This window comes from Callospermophilus lateralis, chromosome 3 (assembly GCF_048772815.1).
Source record: "Callospermophilus lateralis isolate mCalLat2 chromosome 3, mCalLat2.hap1, whole genome shotgun sequence".
Taxonomy (NCBI): domain Eukaryota; kingdom Metazoa; phylum Chordata; class Mammalia; order Rodentia; family Sciuridae; genus Callospermophilus; species Callospermophilus lateralis.
In genome coordinates, this window is record NC_135307.1 from 162,203,148 (window position 1) to 162,228,196 (window position 25,049).

Below are 25,049 nucleotides of genomic sequence, written 5' to 3' on the forward strand. Positions count from 1 at the left end.
AACAATTTAGACAGAGATCCGCTAAATTAGGATTCCAAATATCTAATTTATCTCAATTCTACACAATGAAAAAGTCATAAATTCTCATTTATGTAAAATCTTGCTCTTATGAAATAGTGAATTCAAATCCATTTTGGACTCTTTTCTGTGAGCTGTTCTCTTATTATTGATTTAATTATGGTGGCATCATAAAGTCTGTTTGACATAGTCTACTAAATGACACAATGTCTTCTCAGAATTATACCTATTATTCTTACTTATTTATATTTCCGTAAGAAGTTTAGACTAGAGTACTCTAAAACAAGTATACTTTTTATAGGAATTTATAGACCAATTTGGGAGAACTTGAATGATGTCATAAAGCAGGAAACCTTCCTCGCCACAACCTTTAAGTTTTCTTCATGTCTCTCTAGAGTCATTTAAAAATACTCTCAGTGGAAGATACACTTGCTTTCTGGAAATGGTGTAATTCCTGCAGACTTAAGCAAAGTGAAATGGGAGAGGTGATGTTGGACAATTATTTTCTGATCAAAACCAAGACTCAGACAGAACAGGACTGCTACCCTTGACTCTCTTTAAAATTAGTTCTGAGAATTTTGTCAAAAGAGATAAGCTGGAGTATGCCTGAGCAATTCCCTTGCCATAGAGTAGACAGATGCACAGCCTCTCAGCATAACCACATGAAGGGCTGTTACTCAGTGGCACTTGGCATGTTCATTTAGCCATTGTCATAATAATAAAATCAATGCGAGGGAATGGACAATGCTCAATATGTGGATGAAAACGGAGCACAACTTTTGCATTCACTGTAATTAGAGTTATTAAGAAATTGGCATGATTACAACAAAAAAGGCAAAAAGGAACCTCTGATAAAATGGAGGAAGTAGGAGATTTTTCTCAAAAATTCAGTTGATGCTGTTATAACAATGGTTGCATATTAAAAGAAATAAGAGCTTAATTGCTTTATAATCATTGATCCTAAAGAAAAATTCCATGAAGAATATTAAGTAAGGATATGATAAGGACTGTATTTTGGCCGATGGATAGAGTGACACCATAATTTAACAGCACACAAACAGAAACTGGAATTTGAAGGTCTGCCTTGTGTTAGCTGGGGCTGATCTGATTCTTGAGATTTCCTTATCTGTAAAATGAGATTATAGAAATATTTCTCAGGGTGATTTAGAACCTTACTACTCAAAGTGTGGTCCATGGGCAAACAGTATCATCGTCACCTAGAACTTAATTGAAAACACAGAATTTCAAGTCCCAACCTAAACTTCTAAAATCAAATATCTGAAGGTGAATCCTAGTAATTTGTTTTTTTTTTCACATCTGGTCCTCATGGTGTTCATGATACTGGGTTTGAGCAACACTGGTTAGAGAAATAAACAAGTCAAATACAAGTACAAACACAACTTTCCACAGCTCATTACCATTAGATAAATGATGTATAATGAAAGGTTGATCACATATAATGAAAGGCTGGGGAACCACTCATTTTCTCTTTATTTTTGAATTTTTTTCTCCATTTTTTTTTGGTCTTGAATGAGAAAATTAAATTTTCATTACATAAGATTTCCGTATTTTAGTGGCACATATATTTATCTGAGTTCCACCTAAACCCTGGTCCTGGCTTTAGTGCTAGAGATTCAGCCATATAGATAGCAGGTAATAAAGGATGGTATCATTTCTTCCCTCATCACAAGATCTGCATCTGACACACTTAAAACAGGAGACAGAATAACAAGAGAAAAGCATAACAAATTTATTTAATAAAAGTTTTATATGATGGGGACCTTTGGAAATGAAGATCCAGAGATCTAGGTAAACATGTATTTGTATGCTATGTGCGATGAGGGAATTGGTATTTGTGGAGAAGCTTGGTTATAGAAAAGGGTTCCAGCATGATTGACATAATGGAAACAAATTGGGGAGACCTTCAGCAAGGCCTGTTGTTCAGATTCTTTCCTGCATCTCTGTCTGGCATTACTTCTGTCTGGGCACGGAGCAGGATACCTGCCACATGAGGATTTTCAGGGGAGAAAGGAGAAGGTCAGAAAGTGACCTCCCAAGGTTTTATAGCTTGCTTTGGGGGGAAAATACTCTATTTTCTGTGACCCACTCAGGGAAGAAAGGGGGATGAGAGAAAGGAGGATGGAAGAAAGTCAGAGAAATTGTCTTACTCCTGCAATTTTCACAATATCCTTCAGCTCAAAAATACACAGTGTGTCCATATGATGTATTTGTGGGTATTGTGTTCTGAGCCCAGAAAAGCTCCATAGGTCCCTGCCTTTAGGGAGTTTATAGGGTACTAGGAAAGTTTATAGGATACTAGGAGAGACAATAAACCAATAATAATAACAGGTGTAGAGAGGATTATAGGAGAGGAGTTGTCAGTTGGTGTAAAAGCATCTTAGCTGGGGATTCTTACATATGAGTCAGATGGTAGCCATTACAGGCTTCATGAACCCCTAGAATTTTGTTTGCAATTGAGAGACATCTGTGATCATGATTTCACTGTTATAGAGAGATAGTTCCAAATAATTCCGTGAAACCCAAACATTTAATGACCCCTGTTGAGATCAACATTATAGGCCAGTTTATTACACCAGCGTTTTAAATCAATTATCTGCACAAATGAGATCCTTTTTCTCCCATTTCTTCTAAGAATGCTTGTTTTGGCCTCAATCGCCCTGGTAAAGATTCAAAAACCTATTTCATTCTCAGCATAGAATTATCCCTTCATCATTCTTCTATGAAAAATTGAAGGCAAATTCTTTGTAGACATGAGCCTGGTCCAGGGCACAGCTGCACCGCTTTATCACAAGATATGGCTGTACGTGAAATGTCCTAAGATGAGCTGTCTGAAAAGACCTTCCCTGACATTTGTTCAACAGTTAATTCACAGTTCTTAGAGGTGAACAAGCAGTTCTGGGGGGCGTGGGCTTAAAAGCCTCCAAGTTGATTAAAAGCTGAGCTTAAATCTGGACCAATTAATAACAGAGTCCCCCTGGGGTTAATATTAAGGGTGGCTGTTATGTTTTTATCTTCATTTCAGAGTTTCTGCAAGTGGATTAATCAGCTCTTGTGTATTCATCCTACCACCAGAGCAACAATTCATTTTGATTATTATGTTACAAATACCAGCGACATTCAATAGACCTTGCAGAGAAATTTTTATGAGTTTGGGCAAATATCCACTGTAGCGCATGAAGCACATCAGATAATAGCAGCTGCTGGTTCTGAAGCCTCCCAGGGTCCCTCAGCGACATGCTCTGAGTTAGAATGTCAACCTGGTGATTTAGTTCACCTTCATTACCTAACTCATCCCACAGTTAAGGTAAACATAGCACATGTGTTTAAACTGTAAGCCTTCATTATAGCCTTTTGTACTGTGTCCAAGTAGCTTAAATAGTGAATTTTAAAGAGCCTTTATATTAACTACTAAATACCAATAGTAAGATAGTAAACAGAATTTAACCCTAATTCTTCCCACATGCCATTGAACTTTTATGAATCCTACGTTCATTAAGAGAAGCAAACAACAATTACAAAATCCCAGGCACTGAATGTTTTTTATTTTCTCACAGATACACTTCCGTCTCAACTGGCCTCAGTTCACCACGACTGCTTGTGAGTGAGGCACATTTTAAATCAACAGTCTCAGTGGGCGGTTTGGCCAGTCTCTCCATTGGCTCATCATTTCAATTTTTATCACGTCACCTCTGTGCTTCAAATGGAAGAATCCAAAGCAATGACCTTTGCAATTTGTGTGGTCAGCGCATCCTTGGCTGACCTGGGAGGGGCTAGCTGTGGACCCTGCCCAATCAAGAGCCCCCTGGAGTCTCCCAGCTCCCTCTCCATTCTCACTACTTTAGCTTCTGGTAATTTCATGGTAGGATAATCAAAGGAACTATTCTCTCTTTTTTAATACCTTGTGTTATATTGCTAACTGGCATTATTTCTCTACTTTCCCTCGGTATCCTCTCCTATCTTCCTACTTATCAATTCATTTGAAATTATAGGAACACTGGAGCAAAGCCAGGCGGCTGCTGCTTCCCTGCCACGGACACCACAGGTCCTTGCTCAGAGGCTGGGGGCGACATGGGAAGTCCTAGCTGCTGCTCTTTCCTCCCTCCTTCCCTTACCTGCTTCTGAAAGCCATACAAATGTTCTCAGACCTCTAGGGAGAAGAGGAGCAGTGGGGCAGGGCAGGGTCTGATAATTGAGGAAGATAGCTGTCTTCTCACTGGGCATCAGCACCTGTCCCCTGACACCCAGGTCTCTGTTGAACAGGCCTGGAGGAGGCTTCATGCTTCAAAAGTATCACAAAGTCTGCCTCATTGAGGGGAAATATGGTGATATATGATATACTATTTGTAGTTGGCTGAGAAATATCAGAGATAACTCTAACCATGATCAGAATTATCCTCATTGTACTATTACTAAGCAGAGATGCCTGCCCTGCACAAGGTGAAAGATAAATGAAAAGTGCATCTCTTTCAGCAGATTTTCAATTTTTTATTATATTACTCTGGGGTTTCCCCTTTCACTGACAGGACAGGATATAACCTAAACAAAATAGTCTCAGACTTGAGGTCTTGTCACCATAGAATAAAAACTAAATATCCAAAGACTGGCTCACACCCTGGAAAGGACATCCACAGCTCTCCTGTTCCATGACTCAACCAGTGACACTCGGCAGCAAGTGTGATGTGAAACTGCCATCCTGTTCCCGCAAATCTACCTCGAGAAATAAAATGTAAGGGAGGTTTTAAAAAATCAAGCTGGAGAAGGCTAGTGTGACCATCTAAGTATTAAACATTGGTGTGTGAGAGCCATCACAGGAAACTGACCTCTTTCTCTCCCTTACTCTCCCTGTCTCTCTTCACCTTTCTTCCTTCCTGATTTCCATCCTTCCTCACTTCCTTGTTTTTCCCCTTTTCCTTCCTTTCCCTTTCCCTCCCTCCCTCCCTCCCTCCCTTCCTTCCTTCCTTCCTTCCTTCCTTCCTTCCTTCCTTCCTTCCTTCCTTCCTTCCTTCCTTATTTCCCTCTCTCTCTTCCTGCCTGACTTGGGCACTGAAGAAACATATGGCTGACAGATCCATCCTATTCTTCAGTAGCAGGAGATGTTGAATGTACATAAGAAACACTATGCATTTTGCCAGTTTAACATCTATAAACTGAAAGCTAGCCTTCTGCCAGTCTTCACCCAAGATACACAGCAGATCTGGCTTCATTCCACTTCGTGAAACTTGCATGAGTTCAATTACACATGCGCCAAGGGAAAACTGGGCCTTCCCGTTAAATCTGCAAGATGAGAAGAGCAGGATATCCAGGAGTGTTGACCTATGTATCTGAAATGACTTTCTAGATGTCTAAATAAAAAGGTGGTATAATTAAAGAATTTGTTATAATATGTAATTGTATTTTCACTGCCAGAAGCAAGTGGCACAGCCCCATAATCTTAGTGGACTCAGGAGGTTGAAGCAGGAGGATCACAAGTTAGAGAGGTCAGCCTTGGCAACTTAGGGAGACCCTGTCTTAAAAAAAAAGAAAGAAAGAAAGAAAGAAAGAAAGAAGAAGGAGGCTGGGATTGTAGCTCAGTAGCTGATGATAGAGCATCAGTCTCAGTAACACACACACAAAAAAAAAAAAAAAAAAAAAAAAGAAAAAGAAAAACAGCCCAGGAGGTGATTTGATTTTAGATAAGATACTGAAAGATTGCCTGCCTTTGCATAGCTCTCTTGCATCTCAAGTTCCAGCTCCTTCTTTGGTATAGACTCTGTTTTAGTCAGCTTTTCCGCTGCTGTGACTTAAGGACCCAACCAGAATAATTGTACAGGCGGAAAAGTTTATTCAAGGGCTCATGGTTTCAAAGGTCTTAGTCCACAAAAGGCTGGCTCCATTCCTCTGGGCTCAAGGTGAGGCAGGACATCATTGTGGAAGAGTGTGGTGGAAGGAAGCAGCTCACGTGAATATCAGGAAGCAGAGAAAGAGTCCATTTGCCAGAGACAAATATATACCCAATGCTACACTCCAGTTCCCACCTCCTCCAGCCACACCCTACCACTTCAGTTGTCACTCAGTGAATCCCTATCAGGTGATTAAATCACTGATTGGGTTAAAACTCTTACAACCCAATCATTCTCCTCTGAACCTTCTTGCATTGTTTCATACATGAGCTTTTGGGGGACTCCTCATATCCAAACCATGACAGAGTCATTGCACCTCTAGAAGGTGTCAGGTAAGGGTAATGAACATCTCCAGAAGGAAAACCTTTGAAGGGCTGGGTGATGGGCATGGACTGCTGGTCCAGTTATCAGAGAGCAAGATTTCTGGAGGAAACAGGCATATGTTTTAGGAGAAGGGTTTTCAAGGAGACAGCCAAAAACAGATGGTCTGGTAGATCCTCTGGATGTTGGGGAGGGGGGGGATAACAGACCACTCAACAGCAGCTTCCCACTTTGACTTCAATTCCATGACCACTTTGCCAAACCTTCCATTTCATTCAGCCCTGTGCTCAGTGTCCCTCAGAAATATCCTGATAAGGAGCTACAGATGTAATTCAGCTCATGTCTCAATTTCACAGCCTTTTTTACTTCCCTTACCATCTAAAATGTAAACTGAAATTAAGTCTTTACCCCAAAGAGCTTAGAACTATAAGAGGATGTTATACTTAGAGGCGGCCAATCAGTCATCTTTGAGATGGAACAGTCCTTCCCACATCCTCAGTGCACTTGGGAGTCTGGCTAACACTCTCTCTCCTTTTCCATATTTAGATTTCAGGGAAAGGCACAGAGCTCTATCCTGCCTCCTATTTGAACTTGGCACAGAAAATATACAATATAACATAAATACATGAAGAGGCCTGGATGCTCAATCAGAAGATTTAATCGACAATCTTGACAGCACTACTTTGTTGTTGACTTTGGGTGAAGCAACTAACTTCTCAAAGTCTCTGCTGCCATATGTTTAAGCTAGATTGTATAATATAGGACTCCTGGTGCTGTGCTAAGACTCTACTGCCACTAACTGGTTCAAAGGACACAAAAATGAAAATTATTCTTCCTCCTGGTGCAGTCCAGAATAGTTGGGTGAGCATTGTCTATAGCACTGTTTCCACCCAGATGACCTTGCCCTTGTACCTTCAGGGCTCAGAACTGCTGGAGCCTACTTTGACACCTATGTAACATGCTGGAAGTTCTGGAAAGCAATGCACCCATGTCCCCCAGAACCCTCTTCAACTAGTCAGTAATGAGATTGTAAGTCCACCAAGCTCCCCCACCCTTCAGATGGGAATGCTCTAAGGTGCATATCTCTATGGGCTCTCAGGGGGTCCAGGGCTATAGAGTTCCAGTCATCATTGGTGTGATTTGATTGATAACTCCTTCTCCTCACCTTCCCTGTCTCCCTTCATCCTCTGCCTGTAGTGTTTCTATTTCCTGAGATAATCTGGTTCTATTTGCACTTGAATTCTTGTCTCAATATCTACTTCTGGGAGAATACAGCCAAAGAAATTGTCCATTATAGGATTATATTCAGGGACTACAGTTGAGGAAGGTAAATGAATGGTTCCATTTTGGCAGTTAGAGCTTATCTTCAATTCCTTGGAAGTTTATTGAACCATTAAATTGGTGAATACATACTGTCCTTTAATACTTCATCAGCCCAAGCTGCTTTCTTTCCAGAGTAAACAACATTTATGTTCTCTTATTTTCTACAAAACTTAGCACTCATGTGTGATGTTTGCACCATACACTCCTTGAAAAAATAAAATCAATAAATCAATGTTTTTGAGCACCTGGCAGGAGGTTATGGAGAAAGACTGAGTTGGGAATCAAAGGGCCTGGGTGTTAAGTGCAGAATATCTTTCTCCCAAGAAAAGTTAAATGTCAACACTTCAGTGTAGAGAGGTGTTCAGTCTTCTTTGAAACTACTCAGACTGATGCTTTTTCTGCCTCCTTGGGGAGCAGACGAAAGGCAGGACCCTGACATCTCCCATTGCTTCCCAGGGAGATAAGATCCAGTAAAAAGGAAATCCAGGGTAGCCTTGCAGAAAGAAATCTTGGACAGGAGATAGCATACAAGTGCAATGTGCATGAGAAGAAAGAGGTTGAAAAGAGTTGCTGATAAAATGCACGGCTCTCAGGAAAGCTCAGATCATCTCTGTCATGAATTTTTATTTTGTGGGTATCAGGAGCTTTCTTAACAACAATGAAAACTCCATTAGGGAAGGGGAAAAAGACTTTTAGTTCTTATATTTATCCATCCAATGAAATTATTTACTTTCATTCATGTGATTATTCATCCATCCACCCATCCCTTTCTCCATCATCCATCCTGCCTGACTACTATCCTTCCTTCTGCCCTTTTCTCCATCCATCTTTTTCATTCCTACTCTGGTCCTCTCTCCATATCTACTTATGTTCAACCTTTTATCCATGCTTCCAATACTCCTTTATCCTCTCCCTCTCCCTTTTCCTTCTTTCATTATTTATTATTTCTCCTTTCACCCATGCTTCCAGCCTTCCTTCTTGCTTCCCTTCTTCTATTCATGAATACCCTTAACAGTGACTTGGGGACATGATGGTATATGTCACACTCAAATCAGACTATCAAGTTGCAAACCCAGCTCCAATATTCATAGGAAAATTCACTGGAAAACATGATTAAAGGTTTCGTACTTAAGGTCCCCAGCGTTTTTCAAAATATCTATAAACTGGAACCAATAAGAATCTTGACTCCATTGTCTTATTCTGAAGATAACAAATTATATACAAGTGATCCGTATGATAAAGACTGGCTTATATTAAGCTCTCTTTTTAATACCAGTCACTATTATTACTATAATTCTGATATTATTTTAAAGTCTCAAAAGATATGTTTTTTAAGATATGGGCCTTTTGTTTTTATAAGGGAATTCTGTGTCTAGAGAGAGTTAATACAGCATCCAAAGATGAGCAAATAATTCACTTCTCAAGAGGAAGCTTAGCTCACTGTGTTCATTTACTGAAGTGCATAATTCAGTATTATCACCTCTGACAAATGGTGAGATATTTGAGGGTCTTATGTTGCCAAAGCACTGTAGCCCTCTTACAACTCCCGACCTTTGCCCCATTACAGTTCCATTCTATCAAGTGTGTTCATCAGAACCTTGATTTGTACACCCAGTTTCTCACCAGCCTCCTGCAGTACAATTCAACATGAGAGGCAATATAATATTCTTGTTGGGAATAGCAGCAGTTCAGTAGAATGGAATGGGAGCGTGATTTAGGTCCCCTTATTATAGGGAAAGATGTCCGTGTTCTTTCAGCTCTATTGAGATGAAGCCTTTTAAACAGTGACTGAGGTTCTAACACTCTGAGACAACCCTTTTTGTCCTTTTGGTGCCTTATTACATGCAGTTTACAAAAAAGCACCAGCATTTCAATACCCAGAGAATTTGAAACCAATATTTAGGAATTGTTCAGAAGTTAAAAAAAAGAACAATAAAATTTATTTTGGGAATCTACTGAAATTCAAATCAGAGCATTTGAATAAACTTGCTTTGTCTTCCATGTTTCAGAAACAGAAGTTTGCAAATTTGACAGACAAGCTGATATTCCAAATCTTCCTGATCCTCAGAAAACAAATATTTACTACACTGAGCTGGCACCTCTGGTTTGAATGGATTATGAATGGAATAGTAGAAAAGGACAGGTTAGATTACACCATGATGACAAAAGAATGAATCTGAAGCTGGACAAGATGGCACGTGCCTGTAATCCCAGCAGCTTGGGAAGCTGAGGCAGGAGGATTGCAAGTTCAAAACCAGTATAAGCAAAAGCAAGATGCTAAGCAACACAGTGAGGCCCTGTCTCAATAAAATACAAAATAGGGCTGGGGTTGTAGATCAGCGGTAGAGCATTCACTTAATACTTGGGAGACGTTGGGTTCGATCCCCAGCACCACATAAAAATAAATAAATAAAATAAAGATATTGTGTTCAACTACAGCTAAAAAAATAGTAAAAAAAATAAATAAATAAAATACAAAATAGGACTGGAGATGTGGCAATGGTCGAGTACCCCTGAGTTCAATCACTGGTACTCAAAAAAAGTGAATGAATCTGAGTGGTTTATTATTAAATTTTCTGCTATGGTTTAGATATGAAGTATCCCAAAAAAACTCATGTGTGGGATAATGCAAGAATTTCAAAGGCAACATGATTAGATTATGAGAAGTACAACCTAATCAGTGGATTAATCCACTGATATGGATTAATGAGGTGGTAACTGTAGGCAAGTAAGCTGGGGGACATAGGTCCCTGGGGGCATACCTTTAGGGTTTATATTATATATGTGGTGAGCAGAGCTCTCTCTTCTTCCTGGTGGTCATGTCCTGAGCTGCTTTTCTCTGTCACTTTTTCCACCATGATGCCCTGTCTCATCTGGGCACAAGCTATGGAGTTGGCTAACCAAGGACTAAACTAATGAAACCATGAGCTAAAATAAACATTTCTTCCTCTACACTGCTCTTGTCAGGTCTTTTAGTCACACCTACCAAAAAAACCCAAAAGCACTGTCATAGATAAAAGTTTGTTATTTCTGGCTCATGAATACTCTGAAAGTCTCTGGAAGCCCTTCTCCATCTTACAGACCAGGGGTGGATCCAGGCATGTTCTATTTTCACCATCTCAGCATGTGACTTCCAAGGTTTCTGAGGAGGGCAGCAGATGAAAGAACAGGTACATTAGCTCTCAACTGCCTCATTGGGAAAATGACATTCCTCATTACTTTTTGTGATCCATTGTCCAAAATTTAACTCATGGTCTTGTACAGATAGCGAGAACTAGAAGATTCAGGTGAAAACATGGACTATTTGTTGTGCCTACACATCTTGTTTGTTGTTGATACAGATGTGGACATTTCAAACCACAAGAGAAAAGAGGTGTTAAAATGATAAAGATAATGAAGGATAGGGAATGCTCCTAAAAGACAATGAAAGGGCCAGGGCAGGAGTTGTGGATCAGTGGCTCAGTCCAAACAACCAACCGTCACAACACATTTATTGAGTGTCTCATGGCTTATCTTTACATCTTTTTTTTTTTTTTTGATACACTTAACTACTGAGCCACATCTTCAGCACTTTTTATTTTTTAGAGACAGAGAATTGCTAATTTACTTAGGGCCTCACTAAGTTTCAGTGGCTGGCTTTGATCTTGAGATCCTCCTGCCTCAGCCTCTCAGGACCCTGGAATTGCAGACATGTGTCACTGCACCAGGCTCTTATGGTTTATCTTTTTAAAAAGATGTTATCATGAGTTTAAAAATACCAAAGTACAGATCTATTCACCAACATTGAGAAGATGATACATGCCTATTCTTTGGATATCTCCAAGTATATCATATGTCTTCTTGAGGATTTACTGTCCCTAAGTGTAGTGTTCAATAAATGGTTATTCAATGATGACAATGATCATGAACTGAAGATACAAGGAAATACCATCATTAATTTGAGAGCCCTGCATCATTATTGCATATTTGCCCAAATATCTTGAATGCTGACATCTCAAGTGCAAGTTCATTGCAATGACAATATTTTATGCACTTTTAAACTAGTTTTTAATTTGAATCCTTCTCAGTGTCCAGTCACAAAGTGTGAGTTTATTTGTAGTCTATTCAAAGTGATGAGATTAACAAGGGCCTTTCATTAGAATATTTCTCTCTTGTCTTTCCACCTAGGAGTGTTCACTGAACAACAAAGCAAGCCTCAAAATTAGTGAAGCCTAAGGTATATCCTCTACTCCAAAGGAAAAGCAAAGATGCAAATCTGGCAAGAAGCATGAGTTTGCCTAGTTTCTAGGATTTTCTGACCTCAATTGCCTCGTGGCTTCTACCCAATCTTTACTGGTTCCTGACCACCCTTGGCCCGGTGTCTGAATCCATATGGCACATCTGCATGCTGGACCCTCTTGATCAATTGAACTCTAGGGACTGTGTCACTCTGCAAATTTCCTTTTCCTTCTACCATTCAACTTGATAATAATTCTCTAAAAAGAATTGAGCTATGATGTGTGAAATAATCATTCCATTAAGAAAATATTTAACGTATACTTGCCATCTTTTCAAGCACCACTGTAGGAGATAGTGGTAATGTAAGCAAGATTGAGCCCCTCTTCACTGTACAGTTTTACTTTCAAGAAGTGGGAATGGTTAAAGAAATTAACAAAAATTATTCTGGATGATGATCAGTGCTATATAGAAAATGAAACAGGATGTTGTGATATTGAGTGACAGGAAATATGGGCAACATGAACAGAAGGGTCAAGACTTTCCTGCTCAGAAGAAGAAAGCATCCCTGGGGGGGAATTGGTGGAGTGGCATGCCATGCTGAATGCTAGGAAAGAGCTCATGATGCAGAATGCAAAGAACAAAGATCCCCTTCTTTTCCTCGCAACCTAATAAAGGAAAGCAGTGTTTTCACTTATTTATTTATGTTTTCTGACCTCCATCCCAATGCTCTAGATCCAATGTGGAAGTAAGGTTATAAATTTCATATTAAATATAATAAAAGAGCATCTCAAACAAAGCCCTCATTTCTCCCTTTTCCAGATGAACATCTCTCCATGGAGCTAAACAGAAAACCTGCCTTGACCTGTGGTCGAACTGCCGTGACCTCATGTTTTCTGTTCAGGAGAATGGCTGATGACAAATTATAATGGAAACCACTTCTTGCTTTCTGCCTATCCTCAATCAGGCAGACAACATCCCTCTGACTGATTAAGTCCCTGGGGAAAATATTTTCACTGTTCCCAGTGACTGGTGAAGGATGGCTCTGGAGCCTCACTATTGTTCAACCCCTTATTCATGGAGGGCCATCAATTTCTGCAGATTCCTTGGCCCAGGCTACCACCATCCATTTCCATAGATGGAGAAATTGCTTCAACACTGCATGTGGCCATGTACCCCGGAGGAACTAAATGAGAATGATGGGGGCAGGGTTAGCAGAGGTAGAAAGGACAGATTCACCTATTAGAGTAGCATTGAGCTCACTCACAAGTGATCAATTTTATTGCTGTACTTTTACACTTACATCTACCTTCTCTTTCTGTCCTTTCATGATGTGGCCTTATACCATTTTCTCAAGGCAAAAGCAATATCAAAGAAGAAAATGAAAGAAAGATGGATGCCACAGTGGTGGCATGAGGTGGAGTCAATTTCACTCTTTTAAGATCAGGGATTCTCTCTAACAAGCGTGTCTGGGAAAACAGGATTTAATAACCTGGCATCCGTGAGACAATGCTATCTTTATATAAAATAGGCACCTACTCTTCTCTCCCCATTTTAAGATCAAAATACTTGAAAATCTGCAATAGATGTCACGAATTGAACAATGAATGGGGTATTGAGGAGGCTTGGATCAGAGCCCTATTCTGCTAATTGCTACCTGGGCATGCCTGGCCATATTCCTCACCATTTTTGGTTTCCACCCTCTTCATCTGCAAAGTAAAGGAATTTGATTGACAAAACTAAGGTTCTTTTTGTTGTTGTTGTGGTTGTTCTAAAATGCCATGATTTCTATGCAATAGGAAAGATTCAGGTTATTTGAATAAATAACTTTTTGACAGATAACATGGTTTTTAAAAAGTCTTTTAAAGAAGAGAGCCAACTGTCTATATGTTAAGTTCTAACTTCTCAGTGTGAGGACACTCTGCCTTGAGGCTACATGGGACAAGTGGAAATCCTGAAAATACTAGAAGGAGGAACATTTTTGTTTTGACGATTTTGAGGAACACTTTGAACTGATTGTTATAACAATATTGTTATGAGGAAGAAAGAAAGCACTGTTATCACTTCACTTATCTCTATTCATCAGTTTAAAATAATTTAATTAACATATTTTCTACCTTATTGTGGAACAAAAAACTGAAGATTTAATAATAAAATGATTTTTTGGTGTAGCTTCTCCTCCATTTTGTTTATCAAGTTTTTATGAATTTGTTCATATTTTTAAGTCAAAAGATCTTCATCACCTTATGGAAATTGCCAACATACTTTAAAATGCTTCCTGTGCTTGTTTGAAAAATTTGAATTTCACTATATTCTGTCCTACCCACATCTAGACTCTAAAGTTAGAGCCCTTTTGAATGGAATTTCAGTAGATTTTCCCGAACCCATTTTAGGAGGTTTAACTGAGTGTTGTAGAAATGATAATCTCAGTCCTGGCTCCCAGGAAGCTCAATGTCTAGCTGGAAATATGGACATAAAAAAATAAAAGACAAACCAGAACTGTAGGGAGAGGCCTCTTGAAGTAAAACCATGCACACCAGGTGGGCACCGTGCCAACTGTTTATTGGAGCCCAGAGTTACATTTGGCACAGCTATTGAGCACTTCGGGGTCCTTTACAGTGTGCAGATCCTAATAGGGCTTAGCAGATCCCATTAGAGCTTCTTTCTTTCTCATGGAGCTCCTTTCCAGTGTTCCTGAAAAGAAAGCTACTTCTAAAGCCACCCCCAGTTGGTTTCCTGGTTGATATATGACATCAACTCTGTCACAGCTCAAAATCCTCCAGTCCTCTATGATTTTTTTTCAACATTGACTTAAGTATTTCCTTCCATAATTGTGGGTGGCTTGGTATAGCTTCTCTATCTTGCCTGTAAGCAGAATCAGTGGGAGAGATCTTAAGTATTCTTGTGCCCAAGCATCATTTCCAAATATTAATCAGAATCTCTGGAAGTGGGGTCCAGGCCTAAATTATCCTAGGTAATTCTAGTGTTCAACCCAAACTAAGAACTTCTGGCTTAATGTACATGACAGTCTAAGAGTCATAGCATTAGAATGAGATTCATGCTAAGGTAGAAATGACTGATATGATTTGCTTTTATAAGGGGCTGTTTTTGATACAAGAAAAGGTAAGGTTTGAAAAGTAACAAAACATTCTAGTCATAGTCACCTGATCCCTTTGAGTCTCTGTAATTTGAGTTGATGAAAATGGAAACAAACAAAAATAATAATATTAAGTTGAATTTAAAAATCTAGCAGCCTTTCAATGAATGTTAAATTACAGTTTGTGTTCTTTTTAACCCTTAGATCACCTTAAAGTTGGAAGGCTTGGATGTTCCTCATAGATATAAATAATTGTTCAGGAACTTGTGAGGAGTAAATTGTGAAAACTATATGTCTCTGTTTCTAAAGTTAATGTTTTATAAAGAATGAAGCCTAATTCAAAGGATAATAGAATGGGACATACATTGTGTGTCTCAGAAGATGCTGAATGAATTGGAGTCCTTCAACATTCTGGGGGAAGGTTTTCATATATATATTTCTTTAGAAGGAAATTCCTATGGTAGGACATGATGGTAGAGACTGAGGAGATGAAAAGAGCAGGTGGCTAGGATTTTCCAAGCATGGCAGAGTAACAAGGGCTCTAGACTAATTGGAAGGCATGACGACTAATTCCTAAGCAGCATATTTATGAGCAAAACATACAGGTTCTTTGCTCAGCCCGAGATAGTTACCTATTGAGGTAAATTCTGGTTATGTCAATGGTTTATTGAACATTTTAAATGCACAGTGAAGGCTGTCCTCAATGACATGCTGTCTGGCTCTACCAAGTCAGCAGTGATCACATTACAGCGAGGCCTCCAGCTCCAGTCTGTCAAACAATATTGAATTTTCTGTAGTTTCTGAGCAATAAAAGCAGACTTTTAATTTAATTAATCTTATCCTTGATTGCATTTACCACCCACATAGCCAGAAAGTACAGCTTGGGCCTAGGGCAGCCAGACATTTTCCACATTATCCTCCCAGGCATTGAGGATTCAGGATGCCCCCGAAGGGACCGATTCACTTTTGATCAACCAAAAGCTAGTAAGGAGAGTTCTGCTGGCTTTAGGTACTGGATGCTCTGAAATAAAATTCTAAATTAGGGCTGGGGAAGGTCTAAACATTCCTTTAGCAATCTTTTAATCTGAGAAATTTAAAGTCACTTTTTTTAACCAATGAAAGCTTTTGTCCTCAAAATTATGATATTTCAGTAGACATTACCTGAATTTGATCTTGACATTCTGAATATTGGGACATTGGCACATAGGACTGAACACTATGTTGTTGACAGAGTCTACTTTTAACTAGTGCTCAAACGTGAATTCACACAGAACAGTTATTTAGAGGGTGTTCAATGAAAACGTCTTAAATGGTATAAGGGTAGAAGGGGAAACTACAATGAATACAGGAGAGTGTAATGTTTTTACCTGGGTTAAAAAATGGAACTGCAAAAGCAGAAAGGGTGTGTAGCTTTGAACAGCAAAATGTATGTAAAAAATAATTATTAATTTCAGTAAATTTATAAGCCAATATAAATTTTTAAATGTGATGCAATTGATAGAAGCCAATGGCATTCTAGACTCTGTAGAGACACTGCTGGTACCTTGCTAAGATCTGATTTATGACATCCCTGCTCCTATCCCCAGTTCCTATGAATGTTGAATACTCAATAGCTCAGAGCTGACTCTATTACCGAGGACTGTCTTTGGCTGGTAGGAATTGCATTGCCTGGTCTCAGTTAGCCTTCAGCCAATACTGATGGGAGTAGAGGTGCAAACGGTTAGCAGAATTCCTTGTCTTTGAGAGCAGGGTCCAACTCCATGTTGCAATTCTCTCCCAAAGCTCCCTGTGTGATCAGGCTGAGCTCTAGCTGAGATCACAACTTTGCTCAGTTCTTCCTCCTGACCAACCTACTTCCATTCTTATGAAACCAACCTGCCAACTAATCCCTATCATATTCTACCATCTTTGGCTTTGTTTACCAAGCACCTGGTTTAAATCTTTTGCATCGATACAGATACAGAAGGAACAGTAGGTGTTTTGTTTTTGTTTGTTTTGTTTTGATGTTTGAGTTTTTTGTTGTTGTTGTTTTTGTTTGTTTGTTTTTTCAAATCTACCTCAAAGGGCCTGAACACTCTGGCTGGATTTGGAGCACCTTCATCAGAAAGAAAAGAGTCACATGCTTCCCCAGACTTCCACAGGGAGGCAACGCAGCTGATGAAAGATCTAGAAAGTGTTCACATAATTACTTTTAAAGACTGAGAATATAAAACATATTTGGAAAGCTTTAGAACTATAATGGTGCTGAAAAACTTATTTTCTTTTAGAAGGAAAAAAACCCCACATGTTAGTCTGGTAGAAGGTCAGATTTATTTATGAGACTCTAGAAGAAAGGAAGTACTATAGGGGGATTGTGGAGATTTGGGCTTAAAGCAAAAGTTTTCTCTAAAGAGTCATCTTGAATTACAGAATACAGAGCTGAAAGAAACCAAAGATATTTTTGATATGGCCCCTTATTTTGCTCATGAGATCTATGAAACTCATAGTGGTGATGTGTCTTGCTCAAGACCACAGTGCTCTGTAATAGCCAAGTTGAAAGCAGTCCCCAGAATGACTCCCATGTTTCTCTCTCGTACTCTGTTTATCTCCACTACACTCACAGTTCAGTGCATCATCCTTTTTTTTTAAGGCCCATTCTATGCAGGATGAAATAAAATCATACAATATTATAATATGTCCATTCATTTAAAATATTTACTGAGCGTTTATTTTGTGTTAGACAATTTTCAAAGTACTTGGGGTTACAAAACAAAAAAGAAATGAAAGTCAGAGAAACTAGCTCAGTTTCTGTGTGTTCCTTTCTCAAGTGAGATAAAGAATATTGTATGGAGAGGAAACTTTCCTGTATCACACAGGGGGGTGAGGGAGGGTGAGGGAACATAGCAAGGTCTCACTTGGACCAAATAGAAACCTAAGGAAAAGAAAGATCTTTGATAATATGATTTATCCAGTTAAGGGACCTGATGAAATGAAATTTAAATGTCTGTTGTATTTTTTTTTCTGTAACTTTTCTCTATTCATTGTGAATAAGGAAAAAAGAGAGAAGGTGAGGAGGTAAAAAGGGAGGGAGATAATGAGTGGGAAGAAGAAGGAAAAATGGAAGGGGAAGATGGTGGGGAAGGACAAGATAGAGGGAGAGAAGGAGGAGAAACAAGTCTGTGAACTGATTCAGGTCTGGGAATTGAGGGAGGCAACCAATTTAAATGGACTGAGTCAGTTTTAGATTTACCAGTTGGCTCTCTCTCCATCTCTGCCTCTGTCTCTCCATGCTGAGTTAGCTACCACTCCAGGTCAGAGTATATGATGATAACTTCAATCCTACCTGGCATCTGGACTGGTAAATGGTTATCACAGACCCTCTATTTGGCCTCTGCTACCCAGAATCCTGGCTTCCCCACTGGGACCAAGGGAATTCACTGTAACCGTAGCACTTTTCAACAGTTCTCTACCTTCGGAAATCATCATTGTAGTTCTTTTCACCAATGTTTATCTCAAAGGTTTGGTGAAAGAAGAAGAAACTTCTGGACTCTCTTGTGGAGCATTATTTGGGAAGGTCCGGCAGGTCACATATGATAAATCTGCTTTAACATTCAAGTTCAGATTTCAGTCAGTCAAACTGTTGGGAGCCCTGGTAGCTATGTGAACACAGTAAATTAACATCTCTGCTATATATAACCATGTGGATAAACTCAGAAAAAAATGAAAGATTGTTTTGTTTCTTTATGGTCTTACATCATTAAAATAAATTCTTTCCCATAATTGCCAGGTTTTATTAAAATTAATTGGTGTTATACTTTGTTACATATTCACCTGTTACTATATTTGGCTTTGTAAATGGCCCCGAAAATCTTGGAATCTCATTCCATCTGATATCTGGAGACTGTGAGAGATGGTGGAGAAAGGTGAGGGAAAAGCTTACTTCTCTTTGCAAGAGAAATTCCTCAGGTGAGCATCTTCATCATGCCTCAAAAACTTCATCACACAGAGAGGACAAGGGGTATTTCAGTCAGTCAAGGAAGCTCAGCCAAGACTGTGGAATTGGTACCTTACAAATGAAAAAAAGTCTCCTGTACTTTCCTACTCTAGTTCTCATCTTCCCTGACTGATTCTCTAAAAGGCCTGATGAGGCCACACATTCAGTAATAACCACCATGGTCAAACTTAGTAGTTTAGTTTTCAGATCTTCAGGAGCAAGAGATAGGAGATTAGAAGAAATCATAGAAAGCGAGAGTAATTCTAACTGTGAAAGAAAGCCACTGGCTTTCATCCTCTTTTGCAGTAAAAATCAAGGAGAACACCCTTGTTGATCTTTTTACTCAGGTCCCATACCATTAGACATAATACTCTACCCCTCACTCTTTGAAATTTTCATAATATTTTATGAAAGTCACCAATTGATCTTCCAAAAGCTGGGCCTTCTTTCTTAGGGAGTAGAGCTAATCATTAAATTGATATTCTCCATTCTTTGCCAGAGTTCACAACTTAATATTAAACAAACCTTCACTGATAATAGCCTCAGGCAACCCAGGTGACACATTTCATTCTCCAAATTTTTTTTTGAGAATCTGTTGGCCACAGACTTTGACTACCTGCCTAATTTGTTACCAATTTTCATATCAGTAATTATTCTTAATTGTGAGATATATCAACTGGATATGGGCCAGGCATGGTGGCACATGCCTATAATACCAGTGACTCAGAAGTTGAAGCAGGAGGGTACAAATTCAAAGTCAGCCTGAGAAACTTAGTGAGAACTTAAGCAACTTTGCAAGACTCTTTCTCAAAAATAAATAAATAAATAGGGCTGGGGATGTGGCTCAGGGGTTAAGTGGCCCTGGGTTCAATCCTCTGTAATGAGAGAGAGAGAGAGAGAGAGAGAGAGAGAGAGAGAGAGAGAGAGAGAGAGAATGTTGAATGTTGAGTAGCTCATGAAACACTAGAAAGCCACATGTCAAGATTTGCAATCAAGAGTGATACCCCAAATCAGGTAGAAGTGGAAGAAAGAGCTGCTGCTGTGCCCTTGACATTGGTATGTGTTCTATTTCTGCTGTTGATACTTCCAGAAACTCCACTCTCTTGCATCCACATGCCCAGCTCACATTGCTGTCAATTCTGCTTCTGAAACTGCGACAGCAGTGTCTGTTGTTAGATTACTCTTAGTGGTTCTGTATTTTTAATAGTACTAGCTCTAGAGCTGTAGGTGGGGGTGGGATTGACTGGCAGAATCTCACAATACACCCAAGTCTTAGCTTCAAGGAGAACAGGGGAGAAAACATATGGTATGCTTAGATTCTAGGGCAGGAGGGAGCACAGAACACATATGGAAAGAATCATACCATCAGAGAGGTGCCTGAAGTTCAGGTTTTTATTCCATACGGCCCAGCCTCCAATTCAATATTTTGTTTCTATTTAATGCTTTACAAAGTAGCCCATACTTTGAATGGAGAGCTCTCAGCGTTAGTCTACCGAATGTAGTGCTAATCAGGTACTTTACATATCAGGTGCTATTATTAAAGAAAAAGCCAGGTCTGGCGCCAGTAGATTTCATTTCGTTGTCTTATATCACCAAGTTAAACTTATCATAAAGAAGGAGCCAGTGTCTGCCTCATTTTAGAGGCGAGTAAACAAATTTATAGAGATCAAATAACTTGATCAAATAACTAGTTACATACATAACTAGCATGTAAGCATGTTGGCTTGAATGAAATGGCTCCAATTCTTCATTTCTCCCATCATCAGCTCCTTTACCAAAAGCTTTGCAGTTCCTCCTTCTGAATCAGAATGGACTTATCTTCCCCCTGGACTTTGGGCTTGGCCATGTGGCCTAGTTTGACCAAGGGGATTTTGGCTGCTATGACACAAGCAAAAATTTGAAATGGATCTGTGTATCTGAGCTTGCCTTTTTGTGCTCCTGAGGCAGAAATGTGATGATCCAGGATTAGGTAGCTTGACAGTGTGAGGAAAATGACAAGCTGTGGAACAGAGGTATCCAAGTGAGGCCACCTTAACTAATTACAAGCTAATTGTCAAGCTTGAGAAAGAGAATGATTATCATTTTAAACCCAAAGTTTTGTGAGTATTTGTTACACAGCATTATAATAGCCATAACTGACTAATGCTGAATATTGGGCAAATCTGATTACCTCCCTAATAAATCATGAGGTCCCGTCACAGAGTAATAAAAAATAATTTCAATGAAAAAGAAAGAAGAATAACATGGCTTACAGTTAAATGCAGATTTTTTTTTAATATCCAAATAAGCACTAAAGATTTAGGAGAAACATCCTGGTGATGTGGGAGGCTGAGGCAGGAGAATCACAATTTCAAGGCCAGCTATAGCAACTTAATGTGGATCTAGGCAACTTAGCAAGACCCTGTCTCAAAACAAATAATAAAAAGGACTAGGGATGTAGTTCAATGATAAAGCATCTTTGGGTTCAATCTCCAGTACCAAAATTTTAAAAATTAAATAAACAAAATAACAATAAATTTTCAAAAAGAATTAAAAGAAACTGATGACTCAAGTACCCAGGTGAAACTTTACTGAGTGGGAAGCACAGAATGGGCCTTGGGAAACTGAGAAAATTGTTTTGGGGATTTTTCAAGGAATTTAAATGCAATGATAGGAGTGATAAGAGCTCCCAGGCTCCAACCCATATCCCCCCCACCAAAAATTAAAAGATAAAATAAAACAATTAGTCATCCGTAAGCCAAAACAAAATAGCTCAGAGAAAGCTTGTGAGTTCAGTTAAAAAGCTGCAGGAAAACAGTGTAGCAATGAAAACTAGAAAATAAGCTCGAAAAGGGCTGTAAGAATGGCTTATTTTGACCCATCATTCTCCCTGAAGCCTGTCATAGTTCAGCACTGAGAAGGAACTCTCTGGTGCATGAATTTCTTTCACAGAGAAAATGGGAACATAGTAAGCAATCAGCTTCCCCAGTCTTTCAAGGCAAAACCCAAGAGAACTGCTTTGGTTGCACACCAACCAGATCACTGGGGAGATCTGCTCATCTTAGATATCTAGAGATTGCTGGAAGCAAAGAAGTAGGGCATGGCTTTCAATATGACTCATGCAGCAGGTGCCACTGCGGGCCCTATGGGCCTGCTCTGAAGAGAACCCCAGCAGTATTCACCAATGAAGATCTCAGCCACCATTGAAGTTGCCTCAGACACTCTCAGAGAAAGAAATACTACTATGCCCACACAGGCCACACCCTCACACTGCAACTATAAGGGCAGTGGATTCATCTGTGCACTCCCATGCTCCAGCCACTTTGGGCAAGCACCTGAACCTTTCACACCAGTTGCATTGTTGCAAGGAGGAGCATACTTGCTACTACACACCAGTTTCACCACCAAAACAAGCATCCCCACATGCCAGATGTGGCATCAGAAAGAATCCTCTTGACCATGATTTCCCTGTATGAGAGGAAAAGAACAGGAAGAACCATGCAACCCCAACAGCCCTCAAGACTGCTGTAGACCCAGAGCCTACACTGCTGAAGACCGCTGCAGTCATTACCAACGTCAAACTTAGTTGATGAAACTGTGTGGAGACTACAGCACTGATAAGTGTTTTTGTTATCATAATAAAATAGCTGAGGCGGGCTAGCTTTATAAAGAAAAAGGAGATATTTAGCTCATAATTTTGGAGACTAAAATCCAAAAATTGCAAAGTTGTTCCTTTTGTGTATTATGAGTACAGATGGCAATTGTGGCAGCGTGTGATAGAGAAGACTACTCCCTTATAGTCATAAAGCAAAAAAAGAGGAAAGAGCTTGAGTCCCACTGTCCCTTCAGAAGGCATATCTCCAAAAGAACTAAGGACTTCTCAATATGTTCTAACTCTTGAAAATCCTACCCCGCGTCATCACCACATTGGGAATGAAGCTTCCAGGACAGGAACTTTTGGAAGACAAACAATATTCAAACTATAGCAGGCCCTGAGCTCTTACTTGAGTCAGAACTGCTCCAACCCACCCAGCTAGCATGCTCATGTACACCCACAGCTAAATCTAGAAAAGGCGACTGCTCCTCAAATGAATAGACATTAGTGCAAGGCTACAGGAAACATGAAAAAATCCAGGAGATTTGACATCACTAAAGAAACACAATAATTTTCCAGTAAAGTGCCCCAAAGAAAAGTAGATCTATCAATTGCCTGGCAAAGAGTCAAAATAATTATCTCAAAGAAGATCAATGCAGTACAAAAGAACAAAGGTTGCTAAATAAAATCAGTGGAATAATGCATGAACAAAAGATAAATTCAGAACATATTGCAAGACTATAGGGATCAAAGCAGTATGGTACTGGCCTTAAAACCCCAGATATATAGACTGTTGCAACACAAAAGAAAGCCCAGAAATGCATCTATACATCTATAGTCAACTGATTCTGACAAGGTGTCAGGAATACAAATGGGGAAAGGATAATCTCTTCAACACGTGGTGTTGGTGAAACTGGATATCCACATGCAAAACAACATAGTTGGACCCTTCCCTCACATACCCACAAGCAAAAGCAGGCAAGTGGGACTGTAACACACTAAAAACCTTCTGCATAGCAAAGGAAATAACCAACTGAGGGAAAATGCAACCTATGAAATGGGAACAAATATTTGCCAACCATACAACTGATGCAGGGTTATTATCCAAAATATGTAACTCTTGCATTTCAATAGCAAAAATAAGTAAGTAACCCAAGTACAAATGGGCAAAGGGACAGAATGAATATTTCCCGAAGATGTGAAAATGACCAACAGATACAGGAAAGGCTGCTCAACTTTACTAATCATTAGGAAATTACAAATCAAAATCACAGTAAGATATCACCTCATCCCTGTGGTGATGGTCATTATCAAAAAGATAAGAGCTAATGAATGATTTTACAATGTGTGAGTGTACCATGGTACATCCATTATGGAAAAAAGTACTGAGTTTCCTCAAAAAACTAAAAATAGAATTACCTTATAATCTCACCATCCCACTTGTAAATATATATTCAAAGAAAATGAAATCAATGTCCCAAGGAGATATCTGCATTTTCCTATGTATTGTATCTTTATTCACAATAACCATGATATGGGAGCAATATGTCTCTCAACAAAATGGAATTTTATTCAGCCTTAAAAAGATGAAATTCTTGCCATTTATGACAACACGGATAAACCTGGGGGGCATTATACAGATTGAAATAAGCCAGATGCAGAAAGAAAAATACTGCATAATTTATATGTCAAATCTCAAAATGCAAAACACATAGAAACACAGAATAGAATGGTGGTTACCACGGCTGGGAGTAAGGGATCATAGAGGATGCTGATCAAAGAACATTATGTTTCACTTATGCAAAATAAATATAATATATAACAATTTGACTACAGTTAATCATATAGTGTTCTGTACTTGAAATTTGGAAAAGGAGAGATTTTAAGTGCAAAGGTAGCTATATAAGGTTATGTTCATGCATTAATTAAGATGTCTATTTCACAGAGTATATATTTATCAAATCACCTTAAATATAAGCAGTTTTTAACTGTCAACTCTACATCCATAAAGTTGAAGGGGAAAACCCAATGATAAAAGGAAGTTGCTGCTAGCAGAGGAAGGAAGGTTCCTTCATTTCCCCTTATTCTCAGTTACAGAAAAAGTCTTTTCTCATGTAATTTAAAACTCCCCTTTGTAATTGACTTTTCTCCATCATGTCATTGCAGAGAATAAATTAATGAAGTTGAATTCGAGGGGAACAAGCCTTCCATCATAGCTGCATGTGTGTTGATCTAAATATTTAGATAGAACACTTGTCAAAGCACTTAGGAAGGAAGAGAGAAATTTTATTATAACTTGGGAGTAAACAAAATAGGCATCAGATTATGAGATAAAATTAGTTGATTAACTTCAATCCATTTTTATCTGTTGTTCTCCCTTTAAGTCACTTAGGAACAGCCAAGGTCACTTACTGTGTACCCATTTTGCACAAGTACAAAGGATTACAGGAAATAGTGTAAGGCTGTTTGGAAATTTATAGATTTATTTCCTAAGGCATAACTGTCTCAGTTTGATTAAACAATTATATTGGTTGATAAATTGCATTAAAATCTATTAAAAATTAAGCACTTGTTATTTTAGAATGTAAGATTCCTAAGGGCACTAACATTATTCAAGTGAAGAGAGAA